The sequence below is a fragment of the Arachis ipaensis genome, chromosome B9 (genome assembly GCF_059453495.1).
Source record: "Arachis ipaensis isolate K30076 ecotype BB chromosome B9, ASM5945349v1, whole genome shotgun sequence".
NCBI lineage: Eukaryota > Viridiplantae > Streptophyta > Magnoliopsida > Fabales > Fabaceae > Arachis > Arachis ipaensis.
In genome coordinates, this window is record NC_142444.1 from 84,608,952 (window position 1) to 84,631,248 (window position 22,297).

At 35.5% G+C, this 22,297-nt stretch overlaps 1 non-coding gene across 1 annotated transcript; it reads left to right on the top strand.

Annotated features, from left to right (window-relative positions):
- The first annotated feature begins 20,408 nt into the window (after positions 1-20,408).
- Positions 20,409-20,512, top strand: LOC148545284 (small nucleolar RNA R71). Its single transcript, XR_015901986.1, has one exon. It is a non-coding gene; the product is annotated as a small nucleolar RNA R71 (small nucleolar RNA).
- The last annotated feature ends 1,785 nt before the right edge of the window (positions 20,513-22,297 follow it).

Below are 22,297 nucleotides of genomic sequence, written 5' to 3' on the forward strand. Positions count from 1 at the left end.
TGTTCATAAAATTCTTTTAATCTTTGTTCTCTGCTCTCCTGTGGCAGAGATTCCTTTAATTAATACTTTCTTTTCTATCTGCTCTAATATGGTAGGCATTCATTAAAATCTTTTCAGTCACTGCTCTCTGCTCTTTTGTGGCAGAGATCCTTTTACTTAATATATCCTTCTCTTCTTGTTATTTTTCTTTTCTTTTCTTTCTCATCTTCCTCTTTTATTTTCTTACTTCTTTTCCTTCTCTCCTCTTTTCTTCAATCTTTTAATTCTTTATCATAATTTAACTTCACACTCTTCCCTCGCCTTTCCCTAATGTCTTATGAAAAAGAATCATAAAATTCTTAAATCAACTACGTCCTCTAAAGCTTTTAAGAGTTCTTCTATTTGCTCTTCTCTAACTTAAATATTCTTAATAAAATGATAACAATAATATAAATATGACAATTTAAATGGTAAATAAATAATATTTATATCTTTTCTTAATAACTTAGCTTCGTAAAGCTTTTATTCTTAAGATCTTATTATCTACGTTTTAAACTTTAAACTTTTAAATATTTCATTTTTAACCTAATATTTTTATAAAATTATATTTGAAACCTCACTTATCTCAATATTTATAAAATACTTATTTTTACCCCTGTACTTTATTTATCACTCAAAATACCCGAAAACTTATATAATTACAAATTTTACTTTGATTTTTATATACAAATACAATGTTACCCTTCAAAAATAAAATTTAATTACTAATCTCCTTCTTATACCATAACCAAAACTCTTAGACTATTTCTTTCAAAATATTACTTGTATTTTAATCCATTTTTGAGTTTTTCGATTTCCGATTCGCCGTAACTTTTAATTTAATCTCTCGGCCATTAAACCTCACCAATTTTTACTTGATCCTCAACGATATTTTAACCCAAAAATCTTCAAAATAGTTCGGTCCCTTCTGGTTTAATCACAGCCAAGCCATGAACTTCACAAATACATCAATATATTACAAAAATTTAACATAAACTAAAATCAATCTCATACAAACATCATCAAACCAAAAATCACTCATAATAAAGACATTTAATCGGCAAAAATTTACCAAACTCTACCTTTGTACAAAATCAAAACCACAGAAACTTCGAAGAAGCTTTTTGATCGAGCTGCTGAAGAAGAAAACATCAGAAGTTGTCTGTGCCTCCTAGAACTCCAATTGGTCAAACTCAAGGGGAAGGGGAGCTATGTTACCGTCAACTTCTACCGAACAAAAGTGATGCCAATCGATGCTTTTATTGGAGTTACAGATCTCGAGAAATCGGACGCCAAAGGTTTGTGGCTTCCATGGAATCTCTCTTCTCTCACTCACGATCTCTCCCTCTCTTTTCCCTCTTGATTTGGCTGAATGAAATAAAAGAATAAAGTGGTGATAATGTGGTGGCAAGGGAGGGGGCATGTGTCACAGTTTGGAGCTGCTGAGTCAGCGATTCAAGTTATAAATATCCTAAATGGATAATTATAAAAGCTAGATATATTAAAACACAAGTAATAATATATATGAGTTACTAATATAAATGTCATTAGCAATATTAACAATAAAAGATATACGGTGAAGCATTAGCAAAGCTACGTTCACTGGGAAGTATCAATATTTACTCATATCTGTGGATATCGAATTCGATAATAATATTATTAACTAAACTTTGTTTTTAAATTAAAGATATCAATTACTTAAATTAAAAAATATATATAATTTTCATTATTTATAAATTAATAAAATTATAGTTTTAATTATGTAAAATATTTCATCATAACAGAAATATATATAAGAATATAAATTTGATTTAATTCAAATAGTTATAAAATTAATTTAATTACTTATAATAAAATAATTTCTAAAAATAAAGAACTCCAATTTATAAAATAAATGATAACTTATTTATATTTAGATTTTCAAAATTATGGATCGTTATAGAAATCATTCAATAACTCAAGTAACATAGAAAATGATTTATTACTCCATCCACCAAGACATTTAATATGGAATAATCTCATAAAAAATGAGAGCTTTGAAAATCGCGTACATCCTGGATATAGTTCTTTCTTCGAATAATCCAAAAGTTTGTAAAACTTTGCTGCATCTTCATTAGGTTCTTCTATATGCTCTTCATAAGGTTCTCCTATATCCTCTTCTATATGCTCTTCATTAGGTTCTTCAATATCCTTTTCTATATCTCAAACTCCAAAATGATCCCTTAACATGTTTTTCATGTCATCTTTATCCATATAATCATCCTCACTATCAAATAAACTTGAATATGGTGACTCATCTTGTAGTGATTCTCCATGGTGGTACCAAATTGTATAATTTCTCACTATGCCATGACTTAGAAGATTAAATTCTAGTTGCTCATGAGATTTTCTAAGGCAATTATTGCATTTAAAACATGGACAATATATCTTATCATCCTTTGTATGACTAAAGGAAAAATCTAAGAACTCCTTGACACCTCTCCTATATTGTAACGTGGCTTTATTCTTAATTTGCATCCAATCCTTATCCATTGAATATATGACAAGCTTAACATACCTGAAAAAAAATATTAAAAATAAGCACCAGAAACCACAAATCTCAATAGGAAAAAAAAGTTAAAACACAAGTGTAGCTATAATAAAGTCCAAAGAATGCATGTCACATAGTTCATACCAAAAGCTAAAAATAATCAATAGAAATTAGTTAAGAAAATAATGCAACCACTACTCAACATATATAAACTTTGTTCTCCATCTTTTAATAATGCAACCACTGCTCACCATATACAAAACAGAAAATTAAGGAGCACATATAGTGAACAAAAACATAAAGAAAAAAATAAGAATGCCTTCTGGATTCCACTTCACAACCACCATCAACAGCCATGGAACTAACTCATTAAGATGAACTCTTGTTCCACAGCATAATAAGCACTCCATGAAGGAAAGCTCTGCAATCTGCATGCAGCATGAATCTCCCACAACACAACACAGGGTCCCTCTGTCTTATGTAAGTACATAATTTTGTCTAGAACCCTTTTCTCTTCTTCTATATGAAAGGACAATGTACATGTCTATTTTCATGTTCAGAGAGTGAGAGAATTTGTTTATGCCTAATTGAGATTACTTGTTTGAAGAATTCTCTAGATTTGGTTGTGTAAGAAATAGATACAACATTTTTTAGCACACCAAAACCAAAATACCAGTCAATTATACTTAAGTTTCAGTATATTAGAAACAAAAAAAGGGAAAAATAATTTATTCTATAATCTATGCACACCAAAAACAAACAAATAAGAATCTAGGTTCCAACTAATTAATGAAAATCTTCTATTACACGCTTGTTTTTCCCCGATTTTTTTGCAACTTTTCTCTTTATATTTTTGTTCATTATATGTAGTAGGAAAGGCAATAGGCCAATGTATACCAAACAAAATTGTATTAATATTAACTATAGCAGAACAAGGACACTTTCCTTAATTAGGCACTGTGGTATTTTGAATAATAGTACTATTATAGTATTATGTGGTGTGCTTGTTATGCTAGCTAGTAGCTATTAGAATAATGCTCTCCAAGGTGTCAAAATTAAAAAATAGTAATTACTATAAACAATTAATTCGACATACAAGTAGTTTTGAGCCTATACCAGCAGCACCAAAAACTAATATGCCTGTCAGGTTATTTAATAATTCCAGCAGATGCATGAACAAATTTTAAATGGACTCCAATTTATTACTATAAACAATTGACATGGACAATTATAGAAGATAACTATATCTATTAAAACATAAATTTATGTGAAGTGTCTATAATACACTTTTTTTTCTTTTATGTAATTTCAAGTTTTAGTGTCCAAATTAGTTATTTACAAGCGCAGTTTTATACTTTTATATGAACTAATTATACTGGTAAAAATATAATAGAGCTGTTCTAGCTAGTATAGATGAGTCCTACATAGCAAACATAATACAGAGTTCTCAGCATTACCGAACAATAATAAACAAGAAAAATGCATTCTAGAAGACTATAAATGACCTTAACGATTACAATTCACATAAATTGCAGCTGAGGGAACAAATGTGATCATGAATATACTAAAATTCTTGTTAAGTTTAACAAAGAGTAAGTTTCAATAATAAACAATACTTGCCTCAACTGGTTGACTTTGTTTCTTTAACAACAATTTGGAAGCCATTGATAAAATTGTTTGACCTACATTAAGTAACTAAGCAAATAAGCAATATCACTAATGAAAACTAATATATTATAGAAATTCAAACTCTCAAAGTAGAATACCCACACACACACACACACAAATCAAAGCTCTCAAAGTAAAGCTAGATACTCCTATTTGATATGAACCTATGGTTTAGAAAAAAGAACAAACACGTGGTGTGCAAAAATTAAAAAGAATAAATGAAGGATTAAAAGTCAAATTAGATAAAACATCAAATGAATAGAACTCTGAAATAGAACAAACAGTAGCATTGCATCACCAAGTCACAGTTATGTTTCTCTTATTTTTTTATTATGAATAAAAAAATAGAAAAATCAAATGAGAAAGAGCAAAAACTTTACCAAAATTACCGATCAATTTACACAAATCAGATATGAGGAACAAATTCAAGAGTAATTAGATATGACGAACAAATAAAAAAGTACAAATTATAGAATAGCTCAATAAGAAGCCAAATTAGAAAATATAAATTAGGGAATAGATTTGAGAATATGAACTTACCTTAATACGTATTAGTAATAAGAAGTTTAAATGAAAAAATTTTGAAATCTGAAGCATCAAAACAAAAATTAAATCAGATTTATGAAATAATAAAAAATTTTGAGAGAGGAAAAAGAAATACCTAACAAGACGAAGTTAATTTTGGAACTGAAGAATGAGATGAGATCTTGAAACTGAGAAAGAAACTGAGATTTTGAATATGAAAAATGAGTAGTGTGATCCCAAACTGGGAGCCGGAGCCCAGGGAAGAAGAGGAGCAGGGTGATCCCAAAATCAACGGACCCAAGGATAGAAGAGGAGCAAGGTCGAGGGAAGAAGAGGAATAGTGGAGTAAGCTGAAAGCAAAGGACCGTCAAAAGTGAAGAGTAATTTTTTCCGGTCAAATTATTCATAAAAAAAGAGAATTTGACATTTGTAATATTTGTCAAATATATATATATATATATATAATTTTTACACTTAACTATGACTGTTAAAAAAATATGTTAAAATAGCTCTCTTTTCTTGTAGTGTGCACTTTTAGAAACTAATTCTTAGCTAATTAACTGTTTTTTAATAGCACTAAGTTATTTTTTCTTAATTTATACTCTTCATACCTACTTTCCTTCAAACTCAATAGTAATCTTGACACCACTCTAAATTTGAGTTTGAACTTGTCAAAAGTTGTAGAAGACAATAGTTTTGTAAGAGCATCTGCTTTGTCCTTAGAATGTGCACAACATGTAATTTCTTAGGATTGATATTGTTTCTGATTACTTGCATATCAAGTTAGAAGTGTTTATTTTTAATATGCAATACTGGATTAGCTACAAGTATCACAATGCTTAAGCTATCATGAAAAATTATAGGTGAAGTTTGGAGCTAAATATTTAATTTTCTATTCAAATTTCTAATCCAAGTTAACTCAGTCTCACAGGATATCGTTAGACTTCGAAGTTCATCTTATATGAAGGAACCTACTAATGGTGGACTATTTTCTATAATATCAAGATACTAAATTAGTTTCAAGTATAAACAAAACTCATATACTGATTTTCTATCTTCAGCATTAACTACCCAATTAGAGTTAGCAAAGTCATATAGCTTGAAATCACTACATGGTTTGAACAAGAGACGATGCTCTTTAGTGCCCTTAATATATCTCAAAACTTTTTTAACTATCTTCTAATGAGGCAATAAAGGACTATGTATATATTGACTAATTTTTGAGACATCATAAGAGAGGTCTAGCCGTATCATTATAATATATTCAAGAGCCCATCATTAATCTATAAAAGGTAAGATCTTTAAAATCTTTTAAACCAATGGATTCTAATTGAAGAGAAATAATCATGGGAGTTAGCATTAGTGTAGCTCCTTGCATTCCAACCTTGGACAACAAGTTATCTATATTCTGTGTCTGAGATAAATGAATCTTTCTAGTGTTGGTTCATTGAACTTCAATGCCTAAGAAATAATAAAAAATTCTAATATCTTTCAAGGAAAATACCATGCGTAGTTTTTTGAAACATTAATTCTATTTTCACAGGATCATTTCATGTGATGATTATATCATCAATATAACATAATAGATAAATGACATATGTAGGGCAATTTTTAATAAACAAGGATGCGTCAGATTTTGTGTTATCAAGAGTAGAACTAAGCTTCAAGAACAACTCACGTGGTTCTTGCTTAAGTCCATAAAGACTCTTGTTAAGTTTGCAAACTATTGAGAGAGATTCTTGCTCAAAACCTATAAGCTGAGACATGTAAATAGTTTGATGTAGATTACCATTTGAAAGAGCATTATTGAAATTAAATTGTCTAATAATCCAGTTTTTTGATAAAGCAAAGCAATAGCTAAGACTAATCTAATAGTAGTATGCCTAATTACAGAGACTAAAGACTTGAAAATCAATACCATGTGATTGATGAAACCTTTTAGCAATTAAATGAGCTTTATATCTTTAGATTCTTTTATCAAAATTTTTCGTGATAGCAAAAATCTATCTACAACCTATGATATTAACATGAGGAGGTGGTTGTACTAATGTCCAAGTATTGTAGTGACTTAAGGATAATAGTTGTTATTTTTGGGATATGTTCTTCATTAGGCACTAAACAATTTTGGTTTAGTAATCCTTGCCTTAGACCTAGTTATCATATGATGTTTATTGGTTTGTAACATGGACTTATATTTTAAGGGTAATTGAACCTCTATGTCAGGAATAAGAATTTAACTTGCTGAAGTTTGAAGTTCATTATGTGTAGGATTAGAGATAGGCTCAGAATCAATAGTTTCCTTTTGTGTTGTTTTAGGGATAGGTTAGGGATAGGTTCATTAGATAAATCAAAGGCTGAAATAGGTGTAGATAGACCATGTTGAAAAATATAAAATGTAATATTAAAATCACTGATATAAGGTAATACACTATTAGAAAAAGAATATGTATGATTTGGATGAGATAAAATTATGAATTGTATGGAAAAATAGACTCATCAAACTTAACATTCCTAGAAATATAAATTCTTCCAGCGGAAGATAAGCACTTATACCATCTATGTTATAAAGAGTAACCAAGAAAAATACATTGTTAAAGACTTATAATCAAAGTTTTTTGCTATTATAAAATTTTAAGTGTGAATAGCAAGCACTCTCAAAGACTTTTAAAAAGGAGTAATCTAACTTTTGAGAGAATAAAATTTTATATGAATACTTGTTATTCAATATTGTATCAGGAAGTCTATTAATAAGATATGTTGATGTAAAAAAAAGTTTCATCCCAGTACAATAAAAGGCAGAAAAATAGTAGAAAGCATAACTAGACACATCAGTGATACTTTTTTTTCAGCTTTTCCATTTTCTTCATGGGTATATGGACAAGAAAAATGATGAGATATTCTTGATTCAATAAAAAAGTTAGAGAAGACATTAGATGTAAATTTCATACTATTATCAAATTAAAAGCACTTGATGGAGTGTCTAATGAGGTTATCCATCAATGATTTATATTGTTTAAAGGATTAAAAAACTTGTGATTTATTAACCAATAAAAAATGCAAGTGTAACAAGAAAAGACATTAATAAATACCACATAATATTTGAATCACAAATGATAAATTAGAGATGCTAGCTCCTAATCATCTAAGTATATTAATTCTAATGGAGTATGATATTTAGTAGTGGATAAAAAAATTAGAAGACTATGCATTTTAGCTCTTGCATAATGGTCATTGTAAACTCCGAGTAATTAATGAATAATTATCTAATAAATTAATTAATATTCAAAAAAAATTAGAAAATTAAGTTTTATAGTTTAATGAAGTAGAAATAATTAAAATATGAGTTTTGACACTAATCATAAAGACTTTGGCCCCCCAAAACGGGCTAACAGGCCCAACCAGTTGGACCAAATCCGAACCGGGCCCAAAGCCCAACCTATAAGACATCCAAACGAAGGCTTCTTTCTCATTTCACCCATGGAATGTGCTGAAGAAGAGAGAAAATCACTATAAAACCCTAACCTCACCTCCAAAAATTCAATTGTCCATAACTTTCAATCCGAAGTTTCGATTGACGAGCTATCAGCAGTCATGCGTTTCTTTCAGAATTCTCTACAAAACCCACTGAACAATTTGGTAAGGGAATTATGTTTTCTCTCCCAGTTCTCTCCTTTTCAGTTCGTGATTTAGGTTTTGGTAATGGAGAGATTTTGTAATTTTAATGTTTTAGGGGTATTCTAGCAGTGGATAATCACTGGATTTTGTCCATTTGAGTCGTGAGTAATGGTAAGAAAACCCTAACCCTTCTAAATTGTTGATTTAGTGAGCTCAATATTGATTATTGTGATATTGTATGAATTAGTTATTGAATTGGAGTTAAATTGGTGGATATTGAAAGCTTGGAATTGAATTCTGAGAGCTAAAAATTTAATTGGTGAGGAGTTGAAGCTTTGGAGCTTGAGAAACGGTGGATAATTGAGGTGTTCCAGACTTAGGGAGGAATTGGCCAAGGTATAGTTTTAGTTTCTCGTAGTTAATATTTAATACCACGTGAAAACTTAGGCTAGAAGACCTTAAGATAGGAATGAACTGAATGAATTATTGATGGATTGAGTATATGGTATATGCTGTGTGTATAAAAGGATGAATGAATTTGCATGTGTTGGATTATGCTTTGACGAGTATAAAATAATGATGACTGTTGATGTGTTGGGAGTTGATGTTGGGTTTGTGAAATTGATTGAATGGATTGGTTTAGAGATGGTTGGTTTGATTTTGTAAACGGTTTTCTATTGGAGTTGGTTGGTTTTTGGAAAAGATTTAATATTGAAATTAGTTTGATTTTGAAATAATTTGATACTAAAAATGATTTAAATGACCGAGAGGTATTTGGTTTAGTGGTTGGGACCCTTGAAGGGTGCAAAAGTCCCAGTTTTAGAGGAGATGCTGCCGAAATTTTTATGAAAATTGGAAGCTTTATTTGAAGTGGTTATTTAGAAAGATTTGGATTTTTAAGGATTTTATAATTTAATTTTGAGTTATTAAGAAAAAGGATTACGTTTTGAGTTTACTTTATTTAGAAAAGAATGAATTGTATTTTGAGTATGAATTGTTGATGAATGAAATGGGAGGTGTGATAATAAAGAATGAAGGATAATGAGAATTAATTTTTAAGTCTAATTATTGAATGAATATGAATGAATTATAATGATAATGAGATATGTGTGACCGGGTAAGAAGCGGTGGCATTGTCCACTCGCTCCGGTTTAGTGATGAAGTTGTATGATATATGATTAAGGATGAAGTTGGCTCTGAGGAAGAGGAAGATTAAGAACAGAGTTTGATTATGAATTTGAATGAATATGAATAAATTGTATGGATAATGAGAATGAATTCCTGAATGTGACTCCGGGTAAGATGCAGTGGTGTTATCCACTTGCTCTGGGTAAAAGTCAATAAGCCGGGTAAGATGCAGTGCTTTTATCTACTTGCTACGGGTAAGAGTTTGAGACTTCAGGTAAGATGCAGGGGTTGAGTTCTATCGCCGCTTGCTCTGTGTTGAGAATTGTAACCCCGCCTGAGTAAGAGGCAAGGGTGAAGTAGTCCCCTGCTCCGGGTACGCGGGTAAGATGTAAGGGTTGCGGCGTTGTCCCACTTGCTCTATGTTTGGTTTTCTGTGTAGGATTAGCTACTGGACATGTCGGGTTTGGCTTTATAACCGACAGATGAGACTCATTGGCCATAGAACAGGCATACATCATGTGCATTTGTATGTTTTGATAGAGTGTGTATTGTTTTGGTTTACTTAATTGCTTAACTTTGCTTATCTGCTACTTATTCTACTTACTGTAATTGCACCCCTGTTTGTGTTTTCCTTGCTTGAATTGTATGTGTATGCTTCTGAGAGACCCTCTCTTGGCGGAAGAGTGAAGAAGGATTGTTCCACCGGTGATTTGGAAGTTTAGAGTTGACAGATGGTGCAGAGTTAGTATAGGGTTGGAATCCTTTAGCTAGATTACCGATATTATTGGTTTATAATAAATTTTAAGATTACTCTGAGTGTCGAAGTTTTAGGAATGCCTCTCACTTTTCTGGGACCTTTTATATTAACTATGAGGGTACCTTTACCATGTTGAGAACCCTCGGTTCTCATTCCATACATATTTTTGTTATTTTTTAGATGTAGGATGCAAGCACTACGCTGAGCATTTTAGAGACTCTTGGAAGAAAAGAACTATGTTGGGACTTGGTGTTAGATTCTTCATCTTGTATATATCATGTTTTGTCCTTCTTAGAGGTTGACTTGGAGAAACAGGATTTATATTTATCTGTTGGTTTATTTTTGGGGTTGTATATATAGATTTCTAGCCAACCTTTGTTTCGCAAGTCAAGTCTAGATCTTGATTATATAACTATCATTTGGAACTTTACTTTTATATATCTGTCTTTTGGATATATATATATATATATATATATATATATATATATATATATATATATATATATATATGTTTACTTTTAGAAGTCGTAGTGCCTCGCCACCTCTGTTTTACGTCCTAGGTGTAAAGTTCTATGTGGTAGTGTGTTACATTATGGTATGAGAGCAGTTCATTTTGTAGAGCCTGATGGACAGACTGACTATGCTTCTGAGCATATTCTGGGTGTGTGTATATGCTATTTAGGATGCCTGCTTGACATATATAGCATAGATGTCCATGAGTATACTTTCGGAGAATTGAAGCACTAAAGTTGAGATATTAAGGCTGATCACCTTAATATCAATTGTTCAGTGTAGACAAGACCCAAAGGGCATCTTATGGACGCGAGCAAGATTATACGGTTGATTTTAAAGTTGCTCTGGAGAATATGATTGCTGCTAGAGTAGAAATCAATGGCTTTTAGCTAGAGAGGTAAAAATATTCAAGGAGATATTTTGGTGGAAGTGAGTAAAGATTTGAGTTCATAGTGGTTTATAATCAGAGTGGCGCTGCGGAAGCACGATGATTTTGATGGCTTTAGGGTAGTAGCGACGAGAGAAAGGAGACTTAGGATATGGAATGGTTTTGAGGGCTAACATAGGATCGAGGAATAGAAAGTGTGAGTGTATAGTTTAGTTATAATGGATCGACCCAGATTAAGAGATTGAGGAATTGGTTGATGTTTGACATAGTCGAGAAGGAATTGATATTTAAGAACTCTTGAAGGGTAAGGAAGTTTGTAGTCATTGAGAAAGAGCTAAACGAAGCTAAGAGTGGAACAAATGGGTATGACTTAGGCTTGAATTGGGAATAGGGTGTTAAATTGATGTTGGAGAATGGCAAAATGAACGGTAAGAGGTCAGTTGAATCTGAGGGAGCGTATATGAAGATTTGAGAGCAAATTTTCGAGGGCGAAAATTTTTGTTAGGGGATAGGATGTAAACCTCGGGTAATTAATAAATAATTAGCTAATAAATTAATTTTTTATTCAAAGAATATTAGAAAATTAGATTTTATAGTTTAATGAAGTAGAAATAATTAAAATATGAATTTTGACACAAATTTTAAAGATTTTGGCCCAAAAATGGGCCAATGAGCCCAACCAGTTGGACTGGGCCCAAAGCTCAACCTATAAGACACCCGTATGAAGTCTTCTTCTTCATTTCACCCATGGGATGCACTGAAGGAGAGAGAAAATCACGTTAAAACTCTAACCTCACCTCCAAAAATTCAATCGTTTATAACTTTCAATTTGGAGCTCTGATTGATGAGTCGTCAGTGGCCACGCGTTCGTCTCGGAATTCTCTACAAAATCCACTGAACAATTTGGTAAGGGAATCACGTTTTCTCACCCAGTTCTCTCCTTTTCAGTTCGTGATTTAGGTTTTGATAATTGAGAAATTTTGAGATTTTGATGGTTTAGGGATAATCTAGCGGTGCATAATCACTGGATTTTATCCATTTGACTTGTGAGTAACGATAAAGAAAACCTAACCCTTGTGAATTGGTAATTTAGTAAGCTCAATGTTAATCATTGTGATATTGTATGAATTAGATTGTGTATCTTATTGAGTTGGAGTTAAATTGGTGGATATTGGAAGCTTGAAATTGAATTCTAGGAGTTGAAAATTCAATTGGTGAGGAGTTAGAGCTTTAAAGCTTGAGAAATGGTGGATAATTAAGGTGTTCTGGGCTTAGAGAGGAATGGGACAAGGTATGGTTTTGGTTTCTCGAAGTTAATATTTAATGTCACGTGAAAACTTAGGCTAGAAGACCTTAAGATAGGAATGAACTAAATGAATTATTGATGGATTAGGTGATGCGTGGAAAACTTGTCTCTCAACAAATCTCCCTTCGGCAAGTGTACCGAAGTTGTCGTCAAGTAAAAACTCACAATAGAGTGAGGTCGAATCCCACAGGGATTGATTGATCAAGCAACTTTAATTAGAAGAATGTTCTAGTTGAGCGAATCCAGAATTTGGGTTGAGAGTTGCAGAAAATAAAATGGCGGGAATGTAAATAACAGAAAAGTAAATGCTAGAATTAAAGGACTGGAAGTAAATGACTGAAAATAAATTGCAGAATTGTAAATGGGAATGGGGGATTTGCTCATAAAAGTAAATCGCAGAAATTAAAAAGAATGGGTAAGATTAGAGATGGGGAGTTCATTGGGCTTAGGAGATGTTGCAATTCTCCAGATCAAGTTCATTTTCATCTCTTCCTCAATCAATGCACACATTGATCTCCTTGGCAATCTTAAGTGATTGAATTACAATTCCTTGCAATTCAATCTCTCAAATCTTGATCAATAGCCAATTCCTTGGTCAATTGCTCATGAGAAGAGATGAAGTATGGTCACTGATTATACCACATGCATTTCCCAAACCAAGTATTGAGAGGGTTACAGTCACATACCCATCCAAACCCAATTTGGTCCAGCATGAGAAAGTATTTCTAGCTTGATCTCTTCATTCCTCTTCCAAGGTTCAAAAGAGATCCAAGTTTGAATAGCTTCTCTTCCAAGATAACTACTCAATTGGATGAAGATCGAAAGCTTTCAAGTAAAATCAAGAGGAAAGATAGAAGAAGAACAATGAAAATTAGTATTGATCCATCAAATTACAACAGAGCTTCCTAACCCAATGAAAGGGGTTTAGTTGTTCATAGCTCTTGAAAATGAAAACAAAGATGGAGAATACATCATAAAACTAGAAATTGCAAAGAAAGTAAATACAGAGAGTGGTTCTTCAGCCTCCAGAACTCCTTTACAATTCAAAGTTACTCCTATATATACTACTCTTCTCAGCTTCTAGTTTACTCTTCAAGTCTTGGGCCTTTGGATCTTGAGTTTGAAGCAGTTCTTTTCTTCATTTGGGCTTGGCTTTACTTGCAGAGAGTAAGTGCTAAGTGGGCAGAGACTTCAGCTCAGGACGTTAGGGGTGTTAATATTTAGTGAGAATATAAGTTCGAGAACGTTAGTGACACTTAACATTGTCACTAACGTTCCAGTGCACCCCTTTGCCTTACGTTAAAACCCACGTTAACTAGGTTAACGTGGCTTTTAACGTCGCCTTGTTAGTCCTTCGAGAACGTTAGTGACACTCAACATTGTCACTAACGTTCCAGTGTGCCCCTTCTTGTTTCACGTTAAAGCCCACGTTAACTAGGCTAACGTGGCTTCTAACGTGGTCCTTGCCAACCTTCGAGAACGTTAGTGATACTCAACATTGTCACTAAGGTTCCAATGTGCCCCTGGGTCTCACGTTAGAGTCCACGTTAACTAGGTTAACGTGGCTTCTAACGTGGCCATCTTTTAGCCATCCCAACATTAGTGACAATGTTGAGTGTCACTAACGTTGGCTCATCTTTCATTTCTCATCGTTAGCTTCCACGTTAACCAAGTTAACGTGGAGGTTAATGTGACTCTTGGGGGTTGTGTGGTTGCTTCAACGTTAGTGACAATGTTGAGTGTCACTAACGTTGTCGACAATTCTTCATCCTCTACGTTAATTCCCACGTTAACCAAGTTAACGTGGGAGTTAACGTGGTACTTAGCACCATAGGCCAACGTTAGTGACAATGTTGAGTGTCACTAACGTTGGCTTCTCTCCCTCCCCCTTAACGTTAGAGGCCACGTTAACTAGGTTAACGTGGCTTCTAACGTGGCCACTTATGAGTGATTGCCAACGTTAGTGACAATGTTGAGTGTCACTAACGTTGGCTCATCTTCTCTTCTCCACATTAGAGTTCACGTTAACTTGGTTAACGTGACTCTCTAACGTGGGCATTGATGGCTTTCTTTGAGAGTGTTATTGGCAATCACTTTTCTCATTAATCCTTGCAAGTTACCTCCCCTTTCTTGCTCCTTTTTGGTCCTGAAATCAAGCAACAAAGTGCATCAAAGCTCCAGTCCAAGTCATGAGTAATGCAACATAATATTTGTCACTAAACTTATGCAAAATCCTCATCAAATCATGTAGAATGCACAATGTGTGCTTGAGTCAAGGCATAAGTGAATAATTACCCAAAACTAGCTTATTTCCTAAAGAAATGCATGAAACTAACCTAAAAACAGTAAAGAAAAGGTCAGTGAAACTGGCCAAGATGCCCTGGCATCACAACACCAAACTTAAAGCTTGCTTGTCCCTAAGCAAGTACTGGAATAAGAGAATGATGAATGGAATATCCAGGGGAATGAGTCATTCTTGTGGAAGTCATATTACTGATTTTATGGTGGTTTCATGCATAGCAACTTAGGTTCATTCCATTACTGGCTTTCAGACCTTTATCATGTCCCTAAACACTTACTTTGTTTATATCTCATGAGACTTTTATTCATTGATCCTTTTATTGTTGTTTCAAGGGTTATTTGTGTTATTTAGGCTAAGTGCTCTGTAAGGGGGCAACTCTTTAAGATAAGCTTTCAGCCAACACTCCCGAACCAGTTGGTTCAAGGTGCTAGGTGTTGAAGCACCCCTAAGGACTTACTCCCTCAAGTCTCTCCCCCATACATACACACCACAGGCATATAGTTTATTTATTTTCTTTTCTTGAGACCTTGGTGTCCAGCACCTCTTTGGGTTACTAAATGGTCTGTAGTGAGGGTTACTCTTGATAGTGGATTTTCAGCTGATAATCCCGGGTTAGTTAATCCAAGTTACCAAGTGATAAAGCACCCCTAAGAGCTTATTCATCCAAGTAGATCCCTCACACAGGGGCACCACAGACACTTGCCTCAAGCTTAAAACCATTGATGCCTAGCCTTATTGCTTACTCTTTTTCTTTTGTTTTTCACTTCCATTGTTCTTTCTCTTTTCTCTTATTAGGATCTTGTTATTAACTTAGTCTCATGAGTGTATCCAAAGCAAAGTATTCAGGATAGATAGTTGTCCTCCTAGCCTTGTGGTTGAACCAACTTAGCTAACTTATGACTACCCCAAAGATTCATGAATGCACTTCCACCATATGAACTCTACCCTGGTCTTTTAAAAACATAAACATTCTCTTCTTCATTTGATAAAAAGGGACAAATTTACAAGTAGATAAGGGAATGATGCAGTGACATAAAGACCAGTGCACATAGACTCTCTTCCATACCAAAAACTAAAAATAACATGATTTGAAAAAGGTTTAAACATAACATGGAAGCAAGTTCTATTTCATACAAGATCTTCCTTATTTAAAACACAGAGAAAGATGGAACAAAGAAGGAACTCCACCACCTTTTACTGTTGTGGGTGTCCACGCTCTTTTCCTTGCTTGTCCTCCTTGTTTCCTCTTGCATTTCCTCACATCCGTGTCAATCTTGCTTGCTTCCAATCCTCGAGTGCCTTCCTCACTGACTCATGACTCTCTTCTACCCTTTGTCTTTCCTTTCGTGCTAATTCATCCTTCATTTCATCATACTTGGCTATTCCTGGATGCAATATTGGCAGCTGTCCCACTAAGTAGCCGAGCCTGGCTTGAGTATTTATCTGATGTCCTATTTGACTCATGTAAACTCCTTCTGCGAATGCCCTTTGCTCGTCCAATAGTTCTGCCTGTTCTATTTGTCTTCGATGCATCTCATGTATGTGTGCCCCTTGATGTGCTTGGATGTTGATTAGCCTTTGGGTGGATTCTTGTTGCTCGTTTTGCCTTTGTTCCATCCTGTTGAATGCTTCTCCCCATTGTTGTCCTTGGTTTACTTGCTGTTCCATCACTTGTAGTTGAAACTCTTTCTGTACTCCTTGGCTTTCCAAATATTGTCTAGATAAGCCATCAATGGCTTCCTGTAATTGGTGCATGTCCAAGGTTTGTGGTGCTTGTCCCTCTAAGACCTGTCCTTCAACTATTGGAGGGGCTGTCCTCTTTCTTTGCTTCCATTGAGGCAGGGGGAGTGCTACAGCATTCATCCTTCGGACCGTTATTGGAATGCCTTCCTTTATCCAAACGGGGTCCTCATCTTCAAAAACCACTCTAGCTTTCTTGCATATTCGGTAAATGGTGCTGGGGTAACCCAATGTTCCTCTTGAGTCGCTTTTCTCTGCCATCTTTCTAATTCCTTGAGCTATGATCTCATGAACTTTGATTTCTCCTCCCTTGAGGATACAATGCAACATTGTTGCTCTCTCGAGATTCACCTCCGAGTTGTTTGCAGCTGGGAGAATAGACCTCCTTACTAGCTCGAACCACCCCTTAGCTTCAGGGGTGAGATCTGTTCTTTTAATGAACTTTGGTTTATTTCCTGCACCCCTTTCCCAGTCAGCTCCTGGTACACAAAAGTCTAGTGAAAGCTGGTCATAATTGGGGTTGTTGTTCAATCTTGAGTGGTAACTTTCTTCTTCAAATGGTATAGACCGTAGCTTCAATACCCTCATTACACTCATGGGACCAAAATCCACCATTGTTCCTCTCACAAAGCTTGTATATGACTCATCTTTCTTATCATACCTGACTGCATTTGCATAAAATTCTCTTATGAGATTTGCATTCACCTTAGTGACCGGGTCAGTGAGGAGCTCCCATCTTTTCCTTTCTACCTTCTCTGTGATTTCGGGGCATTCAGTCTTCTTAACTTGAAATCTCAGCTCATAAATGATTTCCTTATCAACCATCCACCCGTACTGCAATGCATGATGCAAGCTTCTAAATCACTTCTCATCATATGGGTGTTCTTCCATGGGTTCCTTCCCCTCCCTTCTCTTAGAACTTGAAGATGCCATGAATGATGATTTACTATGTGAAGGTGGTAAGGTTATGGAGACTTTTGGTTGTTTAGGGTTTTATGGCAATGAGGAGAGTGAGGGGAAGAATGTTTATAATTGAATAGGGGGTGTATTGTACCGAAATGAAGATTGGTGAAGGTGTGTGATGACAATGAAGGGTGGTATGGACAAGGGTTGTTTATATAGAGGAGTTGTGAGAGAATGGAGGGTGTAGATTGATGAAGTGGTCACTTGATGAACGGTTGGGGTTATGCATGGCTAGAAGACAAGGATCATCTCTTTATGATGGGGATTGCTCGGTCTTCTAAGGGTCCCTTTTTTCAATGTTGCATGGCAACATTTTCCAACGTATTCCCTCTTTAGAACAAGTGTGTAACCCCTCTTCTTTAAGTGGCAGAGTCTCCCCTTTAATTGTCCCATCAATCCCTTCTCATGCTTCTTTTCCTTTCCTATAAAGATTTGAAATAAGGGAAAAAAAATTAAAACTCTACGGCTAGAATAAATTGAAAGAAAGAATTTGATTGTTTGTTTATGAATTTCAACTAACTAACTAACTATTGGTGGTTCCTTATATGCATTTTGGTGGCACCATGGGGTGACACCAAACTTAGTTTGAGGCACTGTGATGAAGGTTTTGTGTTAAAAGCTTCCAAGGCTAGCATGCAACTTGGTTTGCTTTGAACACCAAACTTGTTCCTCACTATATTCTGCATAAGAGGATTTTCACCAATTGTTTGTTAAGTTTGGATTGAAGCCCATAAAGATTGACTTATTCATTATCATCTGAAAGCATATAAAACATGGGTTGCCTCCCATGAAGCGCTTCTTTAGCGTCACTAGCTTGACGTTTTTCCTTCATCATGGTGGTTGGTAGTGCTTAAAGTCTTCCCCTCTTGCTGTGGACTTGTATCCATTGGTTGGATCAATGATCTCCATATGTTCCAGAGAAAGAACTCTGTTGATAGTGAAGACCTTGGGTAATTGAGATGGTACAGTAGGGAGATTAGGGGGAATATCTGGGAAGTAAGCTGAGACAACTCTATCCCCTGGAGAGAAATCTTCCGTAGGGATCTTCTTGTTCCTCCATCTCCTTGGTACCTTCTTTTTTTTTCTTTTGAGGTTGCCTTTCCCTTGGTGACCTCTTTTCTCCAAGGAATTGTGATGCTGTCTTCACCTGCCTCTAGAGGTTTTGGTTCCTCCAACTTCTCCTTGAGCTGTGGCAATTGCTGTTTTCCTTGTTTGTCAGTTAAGGGGGTCTCAGAGTGAACTGACTGTGCTTCAGTGCTTGTTTCATCCTTCAGTGTCTCATTGTCATTTGTGCTTAGTTCTTTGTCCTCTTGGTCTGTTTCTTGTGAGAGTTTGAAAACATTGAAGCTGAGTCGTTCATCATGGATTCTCAATATTAGCTCCCCTTTCTCTACATCGATAAGTGCTCTGGCCGTAGCTAGAAATGGTCTTCCCAATATGATTGGGTGAGTGTGACTTTCTTCCATGTCCAGAATGACAAAGTCTGTTGGGAGAAAGTACTTCCCAACCTTTAGCAACACATTTTTCACCACTCCTATTGCTTGCTTTTGAGTTTTGTCAGCCAGTCTGATAATGACATCTGTAGGCATTATCTCATTGATCTGCAGCCTCTTCACCAGGGATAAGGGCAGTAAGTTGATGCTGGCCCCTAGATCACATAGTGCTCTGTCGAACATAGTTTCACCTATGGCACAAGGGATATGAAAACTTCCTGGGTCTCTTCTTTTTGTAGGTAACTCAGGTTGAATAAGGGTACTACATTCCTTGTTCATCACTATAGTTTGCCCTCCCTTGAGTGAGCTTTTCCTGGGAAGAAGTTCCTTCATATATTTGATGAATGTAGGCATTTGTTGAATTGCCTTGATGAATGGTATGTTCACATGCAGAGATGCAAACAAGTCTAGGAACCTTGAGTATATTCTTTTTCCCACAGCACCATTGAGCAGTTGAGGGAATGGTGCATAGAGCTTCAGCAGCTCTTGTTGTGAGATTTCTGGTTCGTTGTGATCTCTATCCTCCTCCTTTGTTGAGTTGTCTTCAGGTTGTTTGCACATTTTGCCTTGCTTGTCTTCAATCTCTTGATCGCTTGTAGTGACCATTTTGCAATCTTCCCATCTTACTTTCTTTGCTTCTCCCTTGGGGTTTTTCTCAGTGTCACTTGGGAAGCTATCAGTAGGTTTGGGAATCTTCTCAGCTAAATATCCCACCTGGAATTCCATCTTCCTAATGGTTTCTCCCTGGTTCTTAATATTGGCTCGCACCTCCTCTTTGAACACCTTATTTTCTTGAATCTCTTGGCTTATTCCTTCAAGTAAGGCTTCAATCTTAGAGAGCCTGTCATCAATTGATGAGTGGTTCGGAGCTGATGTGCTGTTTTGGTTTTGATAAGTGTGTGAAGAGATGTTGTTGTGGGGGTGTTGAGATGTCCTCTGGGTGAATTGTTGGTGAGCTGCATTGTTGTTGGAATTGTAACATCTCTGGTCTTGGTTTTGATCTTGCTCACTTCCCCACCCAAAGTTTGGGTGATTTCTCCATCCAGGGTTGTAAGTCTTGGAGTATGGATCATAGTTCTTCCTTGGTGAATTCCCAATGTAGTTGGCTTGCTCCTGACTCCCTTCTGCTTCTTGGTTTACTCCTTCTTGTGTTGTTGATGAAGTGGAGATTGCTGCTACTTGGTTCATCTCCATCTTCTTGGTGAGGTCAGCCAGTTGCTGAGTAATGAGCTTATTTTGGGCCAACAGAGCATCTACATTGTTTAGCTCCATCACTCCCCTTGTGTTCCCTCTTTCGGAAGCATAGAAGTAGTCGTTTTCTGCTACTATTTCAATAACATCTATAGCTTCCTCAATGGTCTTCTTCTTGTTCAAAGACCCTCCAGATGAATGATCTACTGCCTTCTTTGACTCATAAGAGAGCCCTTCATAGAAAATGTGCAGCTGGACCCATTCGTTGAACATGTCAGGTGGACACCTCCTTGTTAAGTCTTTGAACCTCTCCCATGCTTCATACAGAGTCTCACCATCCTGTTGCCTGAAGGTTTGAACCTCAGCTCTCAGCCTATTGATTCATTGAGGAGGGTAGAATCTTGCTAAGAATTTGTTCACCACATCCTCCCAAGTTGTCAAGCTCTCCCTTGGGAAGGATTCCAGCCACTTGGCTACCTTGTCTCTGAGTGAGAAGGGAAATAAGAGCAATCTATAGGTGTCAGGATGAACACCATTAGATTTTACTGTGTCACATATTCTCAGGAAGGTGGTCAAATGTTGGTTGGGATCTTCTTGAACACCTCCTCCAAATGAACAGTTGTTCTGAACAAGGGTGATGAGCTGTGGTTTAAGTTCAAAGTTTTTGGCATGGATTGTTGGCTTTTGGATGCTACTACCACAATTGCCTGGGTTTGGATTAATGTAAGAGCCCAAAACTCTTCTATCCTCCCCAGCATGGTTTGCTCCACCTCCTCTGCCATGGTTGTCTCTTCTTCATGATGATTTTTCATGTTTTCTTCCATGTTTGGTTCAAAGTATTCCTCAAACTGTTCCTCCTCTTCTTCAGCACCAACTACTCGTTTTCCTCTTGCCTCCCTCTTTAGTCTAAGGAAGGTTCTCTCTGGTTCAGAATCAAAGGAAGTTGAAGCCCCGCTTCTTCTCCCTGTCATACAACCCACAAGTACAAGCAGAGAAGATAGGTGCAGACAGTATTTATGTTAGAATTGATGTTAGTTGTGGGTGATGCAATATATCAAACAGTTAGTGGGTTAGCAAACAGAATTGAAAATAACAAAGAAAAACAAAAGAGTAGATGGAGAAGGGAAGAAGTTTAACTAAAACAAAAAGCAAATCAATCAAACAGAAAATGAAATACACAAAATAAAATGCTCAATCTAGTGATCTTCCAATCTAATCATTGTTGATGCACAATTAATCCGCGGCAACGGCGCCATAAACTTGATGCGTGGAAAACTTGTCTCTCAACAAATCTCCCTTCGGCAAGTGTACCGAAGTTGTCGTCAAGTAAAAACTCACAATAGAGTGAGGTCGAATACCACAGGGATTGATTGATCAAGCAACTTTAATTAGAAGAATGTTCTAGTTGAGCGAATCCAGAATTTGGGTTGAGAGTTGCAGAAAATAAAATGGCGGGAATGTAAATAACAGAAAAGTAAATGCTAGAATTAAAGGACTGGAAGTAAATGACTGAAAATAAATTGCAGAATTGTAAATGGGAATGGGGATTTGCTCATAAAAGTAAATCGCAGAAATTAAAGAGAATGGGTAAGATTAGAGATGGGGAGTTCATTGGGCTTAGGAGATGTTGCAATTCTCCGGATCAAGTTCATTTTCATCTCTTCCTCAATCAATGCACACATTGATCTCCTTGGCAATCTTAAGTGATTGAATTACAATTCCTTGCAATTCAATCTCTCAAATCTTGATCAATAGCCAATTCCTTGGTCAATTGCTCATGAGAAGAGATGAAGTATGGTCACTGATTATACCACATGCATTTCCCAAACCAAGTATTGAGAGGGTTACAGTCACATACCCATCCAAACCCAATTTGGTCTAGCATGAGAAAGCATTTCTAGCTTAATCTCTTCATTCCTCTTCCAAGGTTCAAAAGAGATCCAAGTTTGAATAGCTTCTCTTCCAAGATAACTACTCAATTGGATGAAGATCGAAAGCTTTCAAGTAAAATCAAGAGGAAAGATAGAAGAAGAACAATGAAAATTAGTATTGATCCATCAAATTACAATAGAGCTCCCTAACCCAATGAAAGGGGTTTAGTTGTTCATAGCTCTTGAAAATGAAAACAAAGATGGAGAATACATCATAAAACTAGAAATT